General features: G+C 44.0%; 1 long non-coding RNA gene across 2 annotated transcripts in view; it reads left to right on the top strand.

Annotated features, from left to right (window-relative positions):
• Positions 1-10,400, top strand: part of LOC141575023 (uncharacterized) — a 77,855-nt gene extending 67,455 nt beyond the window's left edge. For both annotated transcript variants that reach the window (XR_012502241.1, XR_012502240.1), the window contains exon 4: positions 3,741-10,400. This is a non-coding gene — a long non-coding RNA (uncharacterized LOC141575023). The remainder of the gene's footprint in view (positions 1-3,740) is intronic.
• Positions 10,401-14,201: the final 3,801 nt, after the last annotated feature.

Below are 14,201 nucleotides of genomic sequence, written 5' to 3'. Positions count from 1 at the left end.
AAAGAGTGCTTCTCCTTAAGGCTCAGAGCAGAGCTGGCCTGAGCAGCCCACCACCGTCTTGGAGCTGGAGGGTAATGGCAGCTCCAGCCTCATGGGAACTTGCGGGGGAGAAAGAATGTAGAGAGCAGGTGACACAAATTCAGCCAAGACCACAAAGTTGCTGGCTTCTAACCTCTTCACTCTTCACCCTGTAAGTTTCTGACTAGAACTTCAGAAGGTATTGACCTGCCCCTTGTCAGTCCATCTTGTGCTCGGAGACAGAACAGAGAGGGAGACTTGACGTGCTGCCACTGGAGGGGTGACCTAGGCAGCAGGATGCAAATCTCAGTCAGACGTGCATCCGTTACCTCCCGGAACCCTTCATATCCACTGAGTGCCAGGTGTTTGCTGAGTGTTTCATAAAGATTCTAATACAGAATCTTCCCTGCAACTTCTGCAGGATACCTATCATTGTTCTCATTTTATAGACAGAGACACTGAGACTCAAAAAGATGAAGGAATTTGCCTAACGTCAGGTGGCGTGAGATATGATCTCCAAAGCACATGCTCAGCCTTCTCCGCTGCATTTCCACCTGAGCGGAGTGTGTGTGGGTAGAGATAAGCAGGAACTTCTAAGAAGCACTTGCTACCTAACCAAAAATAACTTCAACCTTTGTTTGTCATCCAAGAACATCATTATGTGTGCCCTCTATGGAAATGCATCATAATTCAGTCAGACCCTATGATATATGTGGTGTTCTATGCCATGTCCCCAGCCAGCTGTGCATTAATTGGTAGTTTTCCTTCTAGCACTGCTTGCTGCCATCTGAATTTCTCGGTAGCTTCCAATCTTGTCAGTATCTTTGTGCACAACTGCTGTGAGCTGGCCCGAGGGTGACTCTGCCTTTCCTATGAGTTCCTGAGAGTTTTTAGCCGTGCAAAGACCTTTTCTCTGACTCCAGTGCTCACTGAATGGTGATTTGAACCCAGGAGCTCAAGAGTGGCCACGTTCCATCTACCGTGAGTCCAGGGAAGTGGAGAGAGCATAAGGCAAGTGTTTGTAGAGATGAGAAATGAGACAGGTTACAAATTCAGGGTCCAGGACAAAGTCTTATCCACCATACGGAGCACTGCCTCACTCCAGATACCCCAGGAAGCTTCCTTGATTTAAGCCAGCCTTCAGCAGAGAGAGCTACTCTGCCACACGACTCAGGCTCTTTCCTAAGACTGCACCATTGATTTTGTATAAAAATGTTGCTTCCAGTGCCACTCCACTAGTGGAAAAATTGGATGCAAGAAAATGTAAAGCCATAAGGAACAATTAAGATAAATATGAGCTATTCTTTCAATGAATAATATCTAGCCATTCCAATTCATTATTGTGAAGATTGGATAGAAACAAAAAGCAAAATATGATGCTGACTTTAATGCACATTATTATAGCATTGTAAAAAAAAGAAATGTATTTGAAGAAGATGGAGGAAAGTACACCAAAATGGCAACAATAATAAAATGTCAGGTTAACGAGATCATATGTGTTTTCCCTTAATTTTCTCTATTTTATTTCTACAATGTGGCTCTATTATGTAGATGATTTAAAACAGTTCTTATTCCCAAAGCTCAAACCTGAGCAGTTTGGGTAGTTTCTGGGAGTCCTTCGAGTCATCACAGATCATATGCCTAAAAGGAAGGAGTGAATTCAACTTGAGAATTAGAAAGTGGTTGTTGGCATCAAAGGGGATGCCCACCTGTCGGCTGGGGACATGAATGACAGTCCTTCTATCAAGCCCAAGAGGAGAACTGGGTGACTACTTGCAGAAATACTTCTGTGAAAGAGCTGTGAAGTAAACCAAGAGGCGGGGCAGTGTCTTCCCAGTGAGCACAGGTGGCCAGCTCCTGGCCAGGCACTGCCCTCTCTCAGCCCCTCCCTGTCTGGGCTCTGGAGCACCTCTCCCTTCCTCAGCAGCTCTCCTCCTCAAAGCTCCAAGGAACCATGCTACCCACTGACCCTGAACTTCATCTCTGTTAAATGCCTCCAAATTATCTTAATGAGGATTCTCCCTGCCCACCGGGGGGTCAGCTCAGGGCTGCCCTGTGACTCCTCCTGTTGGCGAGGTGCAACAGGTCACTGAGAGGCTTGCTCAAACACCCCCTCAGGGGAAGACCTGCAACCACAACTTTTGTGTTCCTGGGTCTCAGAATGCTTCTTAGTTCACTGAGCCCAGCCAATGCCCCCAGTGAGCGAGGACTGAACAGAATAAGTAGTAAAGGGGGGTGAGAACCTGGGGCCCAAGCTCCCCCTGAGCAAGCAGCCGCGTCCAGGACGGGTGGACTGCCATGGGTTTCCGTTCATCAGTCATGAGGCACCCACCCCAGGGGCTAACATATGAATGAGCAGTTGGCCTTGTGTGGATGAACAGTAATTAGCTAAAGATTAAGAAGCAAGTTAGCAACAAGTTCTCCCCAGAGAGCAAAAGAAGTGTGCAAATAATGTGAGAGAAGACCCCCATGCCCCCCACACACAAAGGACCAGAGCTGCTTATCAAATAAGTGGAAATTACTTACTGTACATTAAATATCAGTATTTAGTGAGTGGCCACCACATGGAGGCCCTATGCTGGGTGGTGAGCGAAGCTGAAGCAGTTGGATGGTCCACGAGTCAGAAACTCACTGTCAGGGACCTTGGGGTAGTCCCAGGGAAAGGTTTGGACTTGTCTAGGTAGTTCCCTGGCAAGACCAGATACAGCTAAAAGGCAGGTGCAGAACTTGCATCATGGAGGGCTTCCTGGGGCCACATATACCACTGAGCATATAGCAGAAAAGCCAAACCAATTAGCCAGGCCCCAGGTCTCTGCTTTGACACCTTTGCCTCCCAGAAGCCGCCACTGACTCCCTGAACTCTGGGTTCCCCTGTTACACTCTCAGACTGTAACGGCAGCACTCATGAGTGTGATTGTGTGATTGATGGTCTGTTTCCATGCAAATAGGAATGGGGGTGTCTCTTTATCACCATTGTACCCTCAACCTGGCATGAATAGGTTGCCTACAAATATTCACAGCACTCACCACACAGTAAGGATGCAAATACTTAGGTAATTATTTCTCTGCTGCCTTGTTCATTGCTAAACTTTAAGTCCCAAGTGCACAAGGGCCTCCATTATCTTGTTCCCCACCAACATTGGCACAGTGCCTGCACATCGTGGCACCCAATGTTGGTGGCAGAAATAAAGACACGAATAGAAGTCCACAGATCTAGAGATGGGCAGGGAAAGGGGGATAAAACTGAGAGGTTGGGAGTCAAATATGCCCAAGAATGAACCAGGGGAGCACAAAGTGAGAACGTCTAGGGCTTCTGACTGTGTGGACATGGGACGCCCACATCCTCCTTTCCAAGTGCGTGGTTAAGGGCATGGGGGAGGCCAGCCACCACACTCAAGATGATAAACCAAGGCCAAGGGCCTCTTTACCCCAGAAGACAAGTTAAACCGCTCATTTCCTCCTCTGCAAAGTAAAAAGCACAGGTCCTTTTCTTTTGTGAGATGGAGCCTTGAACTCCCCGAAAGTCTGGAGAGCAGGGTGAAATGGTTTGGCACCTGCAAGTTCGGGTTCACACATAGGGGTGGATTCCAGCCTGTTGGCTGGGAGCTTTAGTGCCGCTTGCTGACTAGTTACGAGGTCAGCTTTGTGTCCGGTAGGTAGAGACTTGAGTTTGCATCACTGGGGCTGCCTCTGCTAGAACTTCCAATTTTTCTTCTTCCCAGGTGTGAGTGGAGACAGGCTCCAGGAAGAGTTCAGGAAGGCGAGGGAGCCAGTAATCCACAGCAGCATGACAAGGGAAAGATGCGGGCCATCTGGAAAGCTACTCGAGGCATCTCTCCTCTCTGCGGTAATTTCTCTCCCTGGATCACTTGCCAGAGTTGGCTGCCAAGGCAAGGACTCTCCTGGAAGTTGAGAAACTGCTGAAATACTGTGAAGATTCAGGAACTAAAAGCCACGCTGCAGATGGGAATTGCTGGAAGACTTTCCTCTCTCTGGGCCTCCTCCTCTTCCCTCCTCTCCCATTCTAAAACGTGTTTTAGGTTCTGTCTTTCATGAAATTCCTTCTTATCCCAATTTCCACTTCCTACTTTCCTGGGCACCAAAAAGGGAAGAGGGAGCACTGAATGTTGAAAGCAGCCACCCCCAGTCCTCACCCACACACACACACACACACACACACACACACACACACACACACACACACACATACACACACACATCTCTAAAACACTTCACCCATTTTTAGCAGATAAAAAGGTTAAAGGAAAATGTAGACTTTTGCCAGGATCTATCTTATTGCCTAATCAATCTGCTTGGATGGTGTGACTGACAGATTTTAAAACAGGCTTTCAGATTTTAAGCTAGCTGCTCTGTGATTGATTCGGCCTTTTGTCATGAACGCTTTGTATTTGGAGGGTAGAGGTGGCAGAGCCTGTATGCGGCTGATGGGGGGAGTTTTGAACATATTTGTGCTGATCTCACCAGCCTTTGAGGGGACGCACCAAACATTTCCCTTTCGTGTGCTTGTGTCTGTGGTTCGTGTACATGTGGGGTTATTATTCTACTTAGTACCTCCATTCAGTTCGCCCAGGAGAGTTTTCTAGACATTGACTTTATTTCCTTATTTTTTTGATTCAAGTGTCACAAATGTTGAACATCAGTAAATTGCTCTGAGCTGATTTAAGCCATTGTCGAATTTGACCTTAATCATAACCACAGTATACTCTATACAAATTCTTTAGTGTTTTGTAGAAGCGAGTAGTTTATATGTTCATTCAAGTGAAGTGTTCATAGTCACATTTTTGCTTAAATACTAAGATACAACATTTCCAGGCAAAAGGTAAAGAGTGGTCCCCAAACGTGTAACTCTTTAAAATGATGTCATTCTAGTTGAGGGTGGGTGTAGCTCAGTGGTAGAGAGCATGGTTAGCATGCACGAGGTCCTGGGTTCAATCCCCAGCACATCTATTAAAATAAATAAATAAATAAACCTAATCACACACCCCCCAATAAAATTAAATTTAAAAAAATAAAATTAAAAAAAAATTTAAATGATCTCATTCTACTAATAAATGGAGCCCAGTTGTGTATGTTTACGTGCTGGGGGCAGTGCTCAGTGGTGGGGGTGACCCCGACAGTGAGCCAGCAGATTCACGCTGTGGTCCCCAACTGCCCCTCACCCACCAGCTGTGTAAGCATGGGTCACTTTGTCTTTCTCAGCCACTCTTTCCTTCTGTGGAGGAAATTTAGAATCATCTAGACCAAGGCTAAATCTGGCCCACTGCCTGATTTTATACATCTCGCAAGCTAGGGATGGCTTTTACATTTTTATACAGTTGGTAAAATAGTATTCCATGAAAGGTGAAAATTATATGAAATTTAAATTTCAGCGGCCCATAAATAAAGTTTTATTGGCACATAGCCATGCTCACTTATTTAGGTATTGTCTGTGGCTGTTTTCCCAGTGCAGTGGTGGTGTTGAGTAGTTGCCATGGAGATGGTATGGCCCAGAAGCCTAAAATACTTACTGTCTGGTCCTTTGCTGAAAAAGGTTTCTGGCCCTGATCTAGTTCAACTCCTTGACAGATGAGGAAATTAAAGCTTGGCCAAGTCTTAGCTCAAAAAGACAAAGCATAGAGAGAGACAAATGGCCATTTTGAAGCATCCAAAGGGAAAAAAACAATTAACAATAAACAAAAGAGTAAGGACGCAAAAGGAATGTCTTTCTTACATGACAAAGGATCATGTGTTATACGAGAGATAAGGACAAAGACCTTGCGAAACCCTCAGGACATGCTGCATTGTCTGCACAGAAGAACTGGTATTTTCTTAATCTGGAATCAAATTATGATGGGTTGCCGAGGAGGATTTGGGAGGTGGGCAGATGACGTCAGAAGCAGCTTGAGATTCTTCATGCTGATAAGACTCCAGGAAACTTACACCCAAACTCGCTGCAGGAAATGGAGGTGGACATTCGAAACGCTTTAGTGGGCCTTTTCAAAAGTGTGGGAGGTCTGGAAGGGATGAGGCAATGCTGTGACTGGAGAAAGGGAGCTGGGGGTGGATTAGAACTTTTGAGTCAAAGGAGGTCTAATGTCAGAAAATCCCAAAGCCCTTCAGGTCACAGACTCGACTTATAATAGCCAGCATTGTTCTGAGAGCTTGGCCCTCACTAGTGACAAGGCTCATATCCCAGCAGGTATACAGGAGCAAAGTAAGCGTGCAGTCGGCCACATAACGATTTTAGGAAGGTTTAGACAGTTTCATGGGGTGAGGGAGGCGGAAACAAGTTCATCACCCTTCAGTTCACGTAGGAGCATTGCTGGAATATGACTGATGATGAAAAATAATATTTCAAGCCCAAACGTGAACAGGGGAGAGAAGAAATTGCCCCGAGATCCGCACTGCTGATGATCAACGGGGTGCCAAGCTCTGCTCCCCTGGGAAGGGCTGAAGTGGATAAAATATAAAATTGAACTTGCTGAACAGAAAGGATCTACCCTGGGAATTCAGTTTATTGCCAACACACAGTCAGTATTTCACTGATTCAGCGAGCAAGAAGGACCCTCTCTAAACTGAACTCGTGGTTAACAGCGTGAGCTTGTGAGTCAGACTGCCTGGGGTTGCATCCAAAATCTACCACTTGAATTCCTTGGGCAAGTTACTGAACCTCTCAGGTCTCATTGTCTTCTGTAATAATAACACTAATTTTAAAAGAACAATAATAATAGTACCTGCATTATGGGCTACTGAATTTAAGTGAGATTATTGATAGACAGTGCTTGGGACAACTGAGCATTCATGGGCACTCATTTGATGCCCCATGCCTGCTATTGGCTTCATTGTTGAGCATATTAACTCAGAATATGGATCTGAGTGCAAATAGTTGTGGGTTGAACTTCCAGCTTCACCACTGAGTAGCCTTGAAACCTTGAGCAGATTACCTCAACTCTCTGAGCTTCAGTTTTCCTATTTGTAAAATAGTGGTAACAATAGTACTTACCTTAAGGGGCTATGGTGAGGATTTAAGTGAGAAAATATACTTAAAGTGCTTGGGAGTGTTTCCGGTACTTAGCTATTATGCTGACGATTATGATATCATCATCACCTTTATTATTATCATTCATTGGTCCCCTAACACCCAAAAATGTTCTGAAGACAGGCTGTGGAACAGTAAGCCTGATAAGTGATGCGTACTTGGCATACATATACAAAGAATCTTCACATAAATGACTTGATCAAATGGTGGTAAAATGGGTTCAGATTGTCATGGGATTCCTCCCCTGAGCTGGACAGACAGGGTGCAGGCTGAAGGGAGACTGTGGATGATGCTGCCATGGGCATCCCCACTGGCTGGGGACCTCCTCCCGCCCCAACGCCCTCCAGGCTGAGCCCAGAAGCGCTGTGTGCTCTGACTCCTTTGATTCTCCCCTTGAATCATTGAGATTCTTGCTTCTGGTCTTCCCACCTCCTTTCTGCCAAATTCCGTTATTCTTGTTTCCATCAGGCTTCTCCACATTGGGAACTTGTGGCTACAATACCGCCTCGTGTTCCAGGTAAAATTAAGCTCCTGACTCATCTCCTTTATCAACAAGAAGATAGAAGCGATGGTCCCTGGAGAGGAAAGGGCTCTTTAATAGCTGGCGCAATCTCTCTTCTTAGTTTGCTGAGTCCAGACGTCATTTCCTACCATTAAGAGATTTGTTTGCTTATCTGATATTCCACAGCTTAAATTACTGGGCATTCACAGTGACAGGGCTCGACAAACCTGCTTTTCCCATTTCTTGCTACCCACACCCTTTCACTTCTGCTAACTCCTTCACAATGAACAGAAGGGAGCCTATCCACTGACATCAGGAGTTACAAGAACATGTGTTATAGATGCCGGCGGTGTACCAGTGAGCACACGGCGTGGTAAGGCTGGGGTGTTGCTCCCACTCAATTTCTTAAGAACTGAGGGTCTCTTCTCCCAAATAAGCCAGATTGGAAGGTTTGTCTTTCCTTCCGCTTTTCCATGTGCCCATCTGGGAGACCGTTGGGGAATAAGTAACACATGGAACTCAAGTTCTCGTGCTCATAAGTTCCTTCCTGTGAACCTGTGGGGTCCGTGGGATCACTTCATCCCACTTTTTCTTTTTGCTGGTGAGGAAGTCATGAAGTATGGTAATGGCTGGATCCTACCGAGCTTGGACAAGAGCTTGGCTCTCCTGACTCTCAGGCTGCCACCCTTGCCTCCTTACAGTTCTTGTTGCCTTCCCTGCTCATGGCTGGAGTGGATTCTCCTTGGTGCCTTTTCTGATGCTTCTAGGCAGCCAGGACTCATTCGGGAACCTGGCTCTTGTGTAGTTTTCTCGGTGCATGGCATCCTCTGCAGACCTAAAGATTTCCCCTAGTGGCCTGTGGTCAGGACAGATACTTATTTGGGGTGAGGAACTGGGCTGCCTGAATCTGATTGGCAGAAGGTTTAAGGTGTGAAGTGTGAAGTCACTGTGTGTTTTTTCAGCTTGGTATGGCCCAGAACCCAAGTCCCACTAGGAAAGAAAACATTGAATAAATAGTCCCCGATTGGGCCATAGAGTAATGAGTGTGACAAAGGTCAAGTACAGGATATTAAGCAAGTGTGTCTCCAGGATTTTAATTTAGGTTGGGTCCAAGGAGACAGCATAGAGGATGTCATGTGTAAGCAGAGACCTGACGACTGAAGAACGTTCCAGGCCAAAGAGACAGCATCTGTAAAGGAAGAGCTGAGGCAGGAAGTAGGGTTACCTGTCTTGGCCTGACCTTGGCTTTTGCTCATTTATCTGGTGGGACTTGATCAGGCCCATTCCAGAACCTTCCTGCTCTGCCACCACCAAGGGCGATGGTGCTGCTGCAGGGACTCAGCTGTCTGTCTCCATGAGCTTCTGGCTCTTATACCAAGGCTCAAGGCAACAAGTCGGGTCAGTCACCTCCAGTGAATGTGAGCGAGGTGAGAGGCGTGGTGAATGGCTGAGACACACCCCACCTCCCCATCTCCCTGCAGGACTGAAGGACTCACTCCCCGAGGCTATGAGGACCAGCAGCAGACAACCTCCAGTGACCAGTCTTACTTCAAAAGCAGGCAGTTCTGGGGCACCATCCCATGTTCAGAACTCTTAAGACTTCCTTTGACTTCCTTGTCCTTTGACTTCTCTCTCAACTCAATCCTGCTTCCTCTCCTCCCCCTCTAAAGGCTTTGGTCTCAAGAGATCCTTATAAACCTCCTCCTGCACACCAATCATCATCTCAGGGGCTGCTTCCTAGGGAACCACCTTGTAGCAGATGAAAAGACCTAGGATCGAGGATGAGAAGACTGTGTCTGAGCCTGTCCCATCCTGACCATGTTATCTTGGACCAGACTTAGTACTTCCTGCTGGGGTTGGTACCAGGCACCATGCCTGTCACACAGAAGGTTCTCAGTAAGTGCTTGTTGATTCAGACAGTGGATGGAACTTTCTCTGTACATGTTCTTAAAACCCGCACAGTTGTCAATTATTATTATTTAGATTTAGAAAGGGGAAAAAACATAAAATAACTCCAATGAAATAGTGAAAGATGGGCTTATATGTGTAATCTGAAAACTATTACGAATGAATCTATATACAAAACAGCAACAGATTCACAGACATAGAAAACAAACTTATGGTTACCAAAGGAAGGAGAGGAAGAGAGGGATAAATTAAGTGTGTGGGATTAACAGATACAAAGTACTACACATAAAACTGATAAGCAATAAGGATTTACTGTGTAGCACAGGGAACGATATTCAATATCTTAGAATAACCTATAATGAAACAGAATCTGAAAATACATATATATAACTGAATCACCTTGCTGTACACCAGAAACTAACACAATATTGTAAATCGAGTATATTTCAATAAAAAAAAAGTGAAAGATGGAACTAGATTGAAAGTTGGAGACCCTGGAGTGGGAGAGCAGGGAAGAGGATCCACAGTTGTCCAGAGGAGACATAATGAAGAAGAAAGGGAGACCGAGCGCTCAGAGCAATGAGAACTGGGAAGGAACAGAGGCACAGAAACCAAGGGGTGAACAGGTGCACAACAAGGGAACATCGACAGCGTGTGCTGCTTCAGAAATGCCCAGTGGGTTAAGCAATGATGGAAAACGTCAGATTCCAGAGTGACGCTCCCATTCACTCTTCCAGCAATGACCCACGGGGCCTCAGAAGTCTACTCAGAAGGAAGGGATTGTGGACGGGAACATATCTGTCTCCTTGGTCACCGTGGACTCTGTGCTCCAGAAGCTGCTGGTCCCGACTGGGCACCAGACAGCCTTTTATTATTATTGAATAATTCTAGGTGCTTGAAAATAAAGTTGGTAGTTCATTATCATTAATGAAATAGTATTTTGGAAAAATCTGTCTGCCACCAACCTCTGCCATACACACACACCTACCTACCCCAATCTATCCAGCCCGGTTGCTGAGTATAAACAAAGCTGTTTCCTGGTATATCAGAAGCTGTTTTTCCTTTGCACCAGCCCTGGAAGGGAATCCCTGAGCCCCTCCCTACATTTATTTAAAGTCTTTATAGCTCTTTTGTAAATGAACCACTAATAAGAGGCGTGCTTCTAAATTTAGTCGGGAAAGGGTGAACACATAGAGCATAGATGAGAGATCTGAAGACACATTTTGAAGGGTGTACCAACAGGATATTGGAGGCAATGGGATTGTTTCAAAACAAAACATTCCCCCTTTGAAGGCAGAGCCCATCAAAGCAAGTTCTTCTTACCTTTAAGGATTTGGACCTCCCGTCTGAGTGGAGATTATGAATCCACAAGCCCAGCTGGATCGGTGATCATAGCATAATCTCCCTTTCCCATTTCAACCTGGCTGTGGTGGTCTGTCATTTTACTAGACATGACTGTGATCTTTGGTACATCACCGCACCATGATTTGTCTAATCTCCCCACTGAAGCATGAACTTTTTGAGGGTAAAGACTGTTTCTTTAATCTCTGATTCCCTAACATATTGCAGATTACCTGTTGCATAGTAGACATTAAAAGCATATTGATATGGGGAGGGTACAGCTCAGTGGTAGAGCACGTGTTTAGCATGCACGAGGTCCTGGGTTCAATCCCCAGTACCTCTGTTAAATACAGAAATAAACAAAGAAACCTAATTAACCATCCCCCAAAAAGTAGATTTAATTAAATAAATCTATTTTAAAAAAGCACATTGAAGGAAGGGAGAAGAGGAAAGGGAGGAGGGGAAGGAGAATGCAAGGGGGCCCAGGAAGACTCGCGGAACTCATGCAGAATGGTTGAAGCACTAAACTCCTGCTGTCAGGAAACTTGGGTGTGTGAGCCAGCTCTGCCATTTAATGCATGTGTATCATATGTCATTTTGTCATTACAGGAGGCACTTAACCTCCAAGCCTCAATATCCCCTTCTGTAAACTGAGGATTTTCATTTCTACCTTAAAGAAATCATGAGTGAGTAAGTGAAATAATAGACGTAACACCATTCAGCAAACTATTAAGTGCCGTATAATTGTTACTTATAAATATTATCACCCTGGAATCGAAGCCATCTTCAACTGAACCCTCTCGTTTGTTTTATTTGGCCAAACACTGTGCTTTGAGAGAGTATTTTGAAGGAAGGGAAAAAGTCTAATCTTTAATTCATTTTTTTCTTCTCATTTTCATGATTTTGCTATTGTGTTTGCATTGAATGGCTATCAATTTTTTTAAAAAAAAAACCATCTGGGGGTAACAGTGATTCCAAAGATTGACCAGTTGAACCAGAATCACTTAAGAACTTTGTAAAATACAAATTGCCAAGTTCCAACCCTGAGCAATTCCATTCAATTGTCCTGGAGTTGGGGATGGGAATTCTGTATTTTGGAAAGCTTCCTTGGTGGGTCCAAGGAGCAACCAGGCCAGGAAAGCAACCTGGACAGGCTTCTTTTTCCATTTACAACTGTCAGAAGACCTTCAAGGTCAAGCTGAGAGCTTATAAATATACCCTTTTTTTTACTGGCTGATTGCCTGGAAAATGCTGTGCGGGTTCACGGCATTAGACTTTGTTATTTGAAACTAATAATATTATAGTAGAAATACTAGCATGAGCATGAAATTTCCGTAACAAATTCAGATAGGCATTTGGAGCTAACATCAAAGCTCTGGGGCTAGAGTGGGAGATATGCAGCCTATTAAGGCTTAGAAAAAGCATTTTAGTTGCCTCTGTAGTATTTCCTCACTTTCAGGAGGAAATGGCTTAACACCTACCTCCATCTGTTTCACTGGGATGTTTTGATCAGAAAATTAATGTGAAAAGTGAATGGCGCCTTGGACTTCTTGGAAAGACTCACGTGCGTTATCATCTGTTGGTTCAGGCAAGTATTTCTCTCCAAGGTTACCATCCATCACAATTTTTATTTTCTTTTTGCAGGGGGAGGTTTAGGTTTATTTTTAGAGGAGGTACTGGGGACTGAACCCAGAACCTTGTGCATGCTAAGCATGCACTCTACCACTTAAGCTATGCCTGCCCCCCACCTCACAAATCTTGTTTTAAAAAGAAAAAATCAAACAAACAAAAAAAAACTGGTCTGTTGAAATTCTCATACTTGGCTGGTGGGAATGCAAACTGGTCCAACCACTTCAGAAAACTATTTAGTGGTATCTAGTAAAGCTGAACATTTGCATATCCTATTTCACACCTATACACATACCAAACAGAAAAGCAACATAAATTTATCAAAAGACATGTACTAGAATGGTCATAGTCTCAGTGATCATAATAGCAGAAAACTGTGAACTACCCAAATGACCATCCACAGTAGAATGGATAAATAAATCATAGTATGTTCACACAACAGAATCCTATACAGCCAAGAAAATGAACTGTCTACATTTACATGGGAAATTAGACAAATTTTAGATTCATGAATTTGAATGAAAGAAGCTAGACTTCAATGAAAAGTTAAAATCAATCCCAAGGATGTATATCTGAAGTGTAGCTGATGCTGTTCACGGAGGGAAACTGACATTTATTTATAAAAGGATCCCTTTTCTTTTTGGAGATGCCCACACGTTGGGAAGAGCCCGTGCACTGTAACCCCTGAACACTCTTCTCAACTGACCTTTTTTGTTGTCTTTAGAGACATCTAACCCAAAAAAAAAAAAAAAAAAAAGCCTGAAGAAAGAAAAGCCCACAGGCAAATTTTACAAAAGCTGTATGAGTTGATAATTCAACAGTGCCTTCCAAGATGAAGGAAAATGTTGGCTCTGTATTCAGAGTAATTTTTATTCTCACCTCAAAACCTGCCCTGAACAGAGCTCAGAAAGAGGTGCCGCTTAAGTGGCCAGCTGAGGGGGAGCTGTTCAGAAACTACCGTGGAAAAAAAAAATAGTGCATTTTAAAGCTTTTAAAAAAAGTATTGCCATACTGTTGTGTATACGTTTTTAAAAATTCCTTCTCACAATGGTTTTCTTTTTACAAAAATGATGCTTGTTAATTTTTTTTTATTGAAGTATAGTAGATTTACAATGTTGTATTAGTTTCTGGTGTACAGCATAATGATTCAGATATATATATATATATATTCTTTTTCATATTCTTCTTCATTACAGGTTACTACAAGCCATTGATAACAGTTCCCTATGCTATACAGTAGGACCTTGTTTATCTATTCTGAACATAGTAATTTGTACCAGATGCATGTTCATTTTTAAGTCAATTGATACAGAATAGTACAAAGCAAAAAACAACACATTAAACCACCCTCCCATGTCACCTCCCCAAGTAACTATTATTAGTATTAAATGACTGTCATTCCAACAAGTCTGTAGGCATAGATAAGAATTATTTTGTAAACATGGGTGCAAACTTAAAGAAGCAAACGACAAAGAGCATTGCTTGGGAAATCTCTGTGGAAATTCACCTCTGTGGGGGAGGAGCAAGGGGTACTTGTGTTTTTAGAGGCTGTAAAATAGCCTCTTTCTGGACGTTCCTCTGGTGAGATGAGCGCTCTGATAAGAAAATAGTTGGAATTCTAAGGCAAATAGTCTTTCTGATCAAATAGTTGTCCTAACTCAGAGGTGGGAGATGGGATGGAAAGGAGGGGATGGAAAGGAGGGGCATGGCCTTCAGTTCCCCTTGGGAACTTTCTGTAGAAAAGAAGGAGCCAAGGTGTAGGGC

Source organism: Camelus bactrianus, chromosome 25, assembly GCF_048773025.1.
Source record: "Camelus bactrianus isolate YW-2024 breed Bactrian camel chromosome 25, ASM4877302v1, whole genome shotgun sequence".
NCBI lineage: Eukaryota > Metazoa > Chordata > Mammalia > Artiodactyla > Camelidae > Camelus > Camelus bactrianus.
Note: the sequence above shows the minus strand (reverse complement) of the source record. Positions and strands in the feature narration are given on the sequence as shown.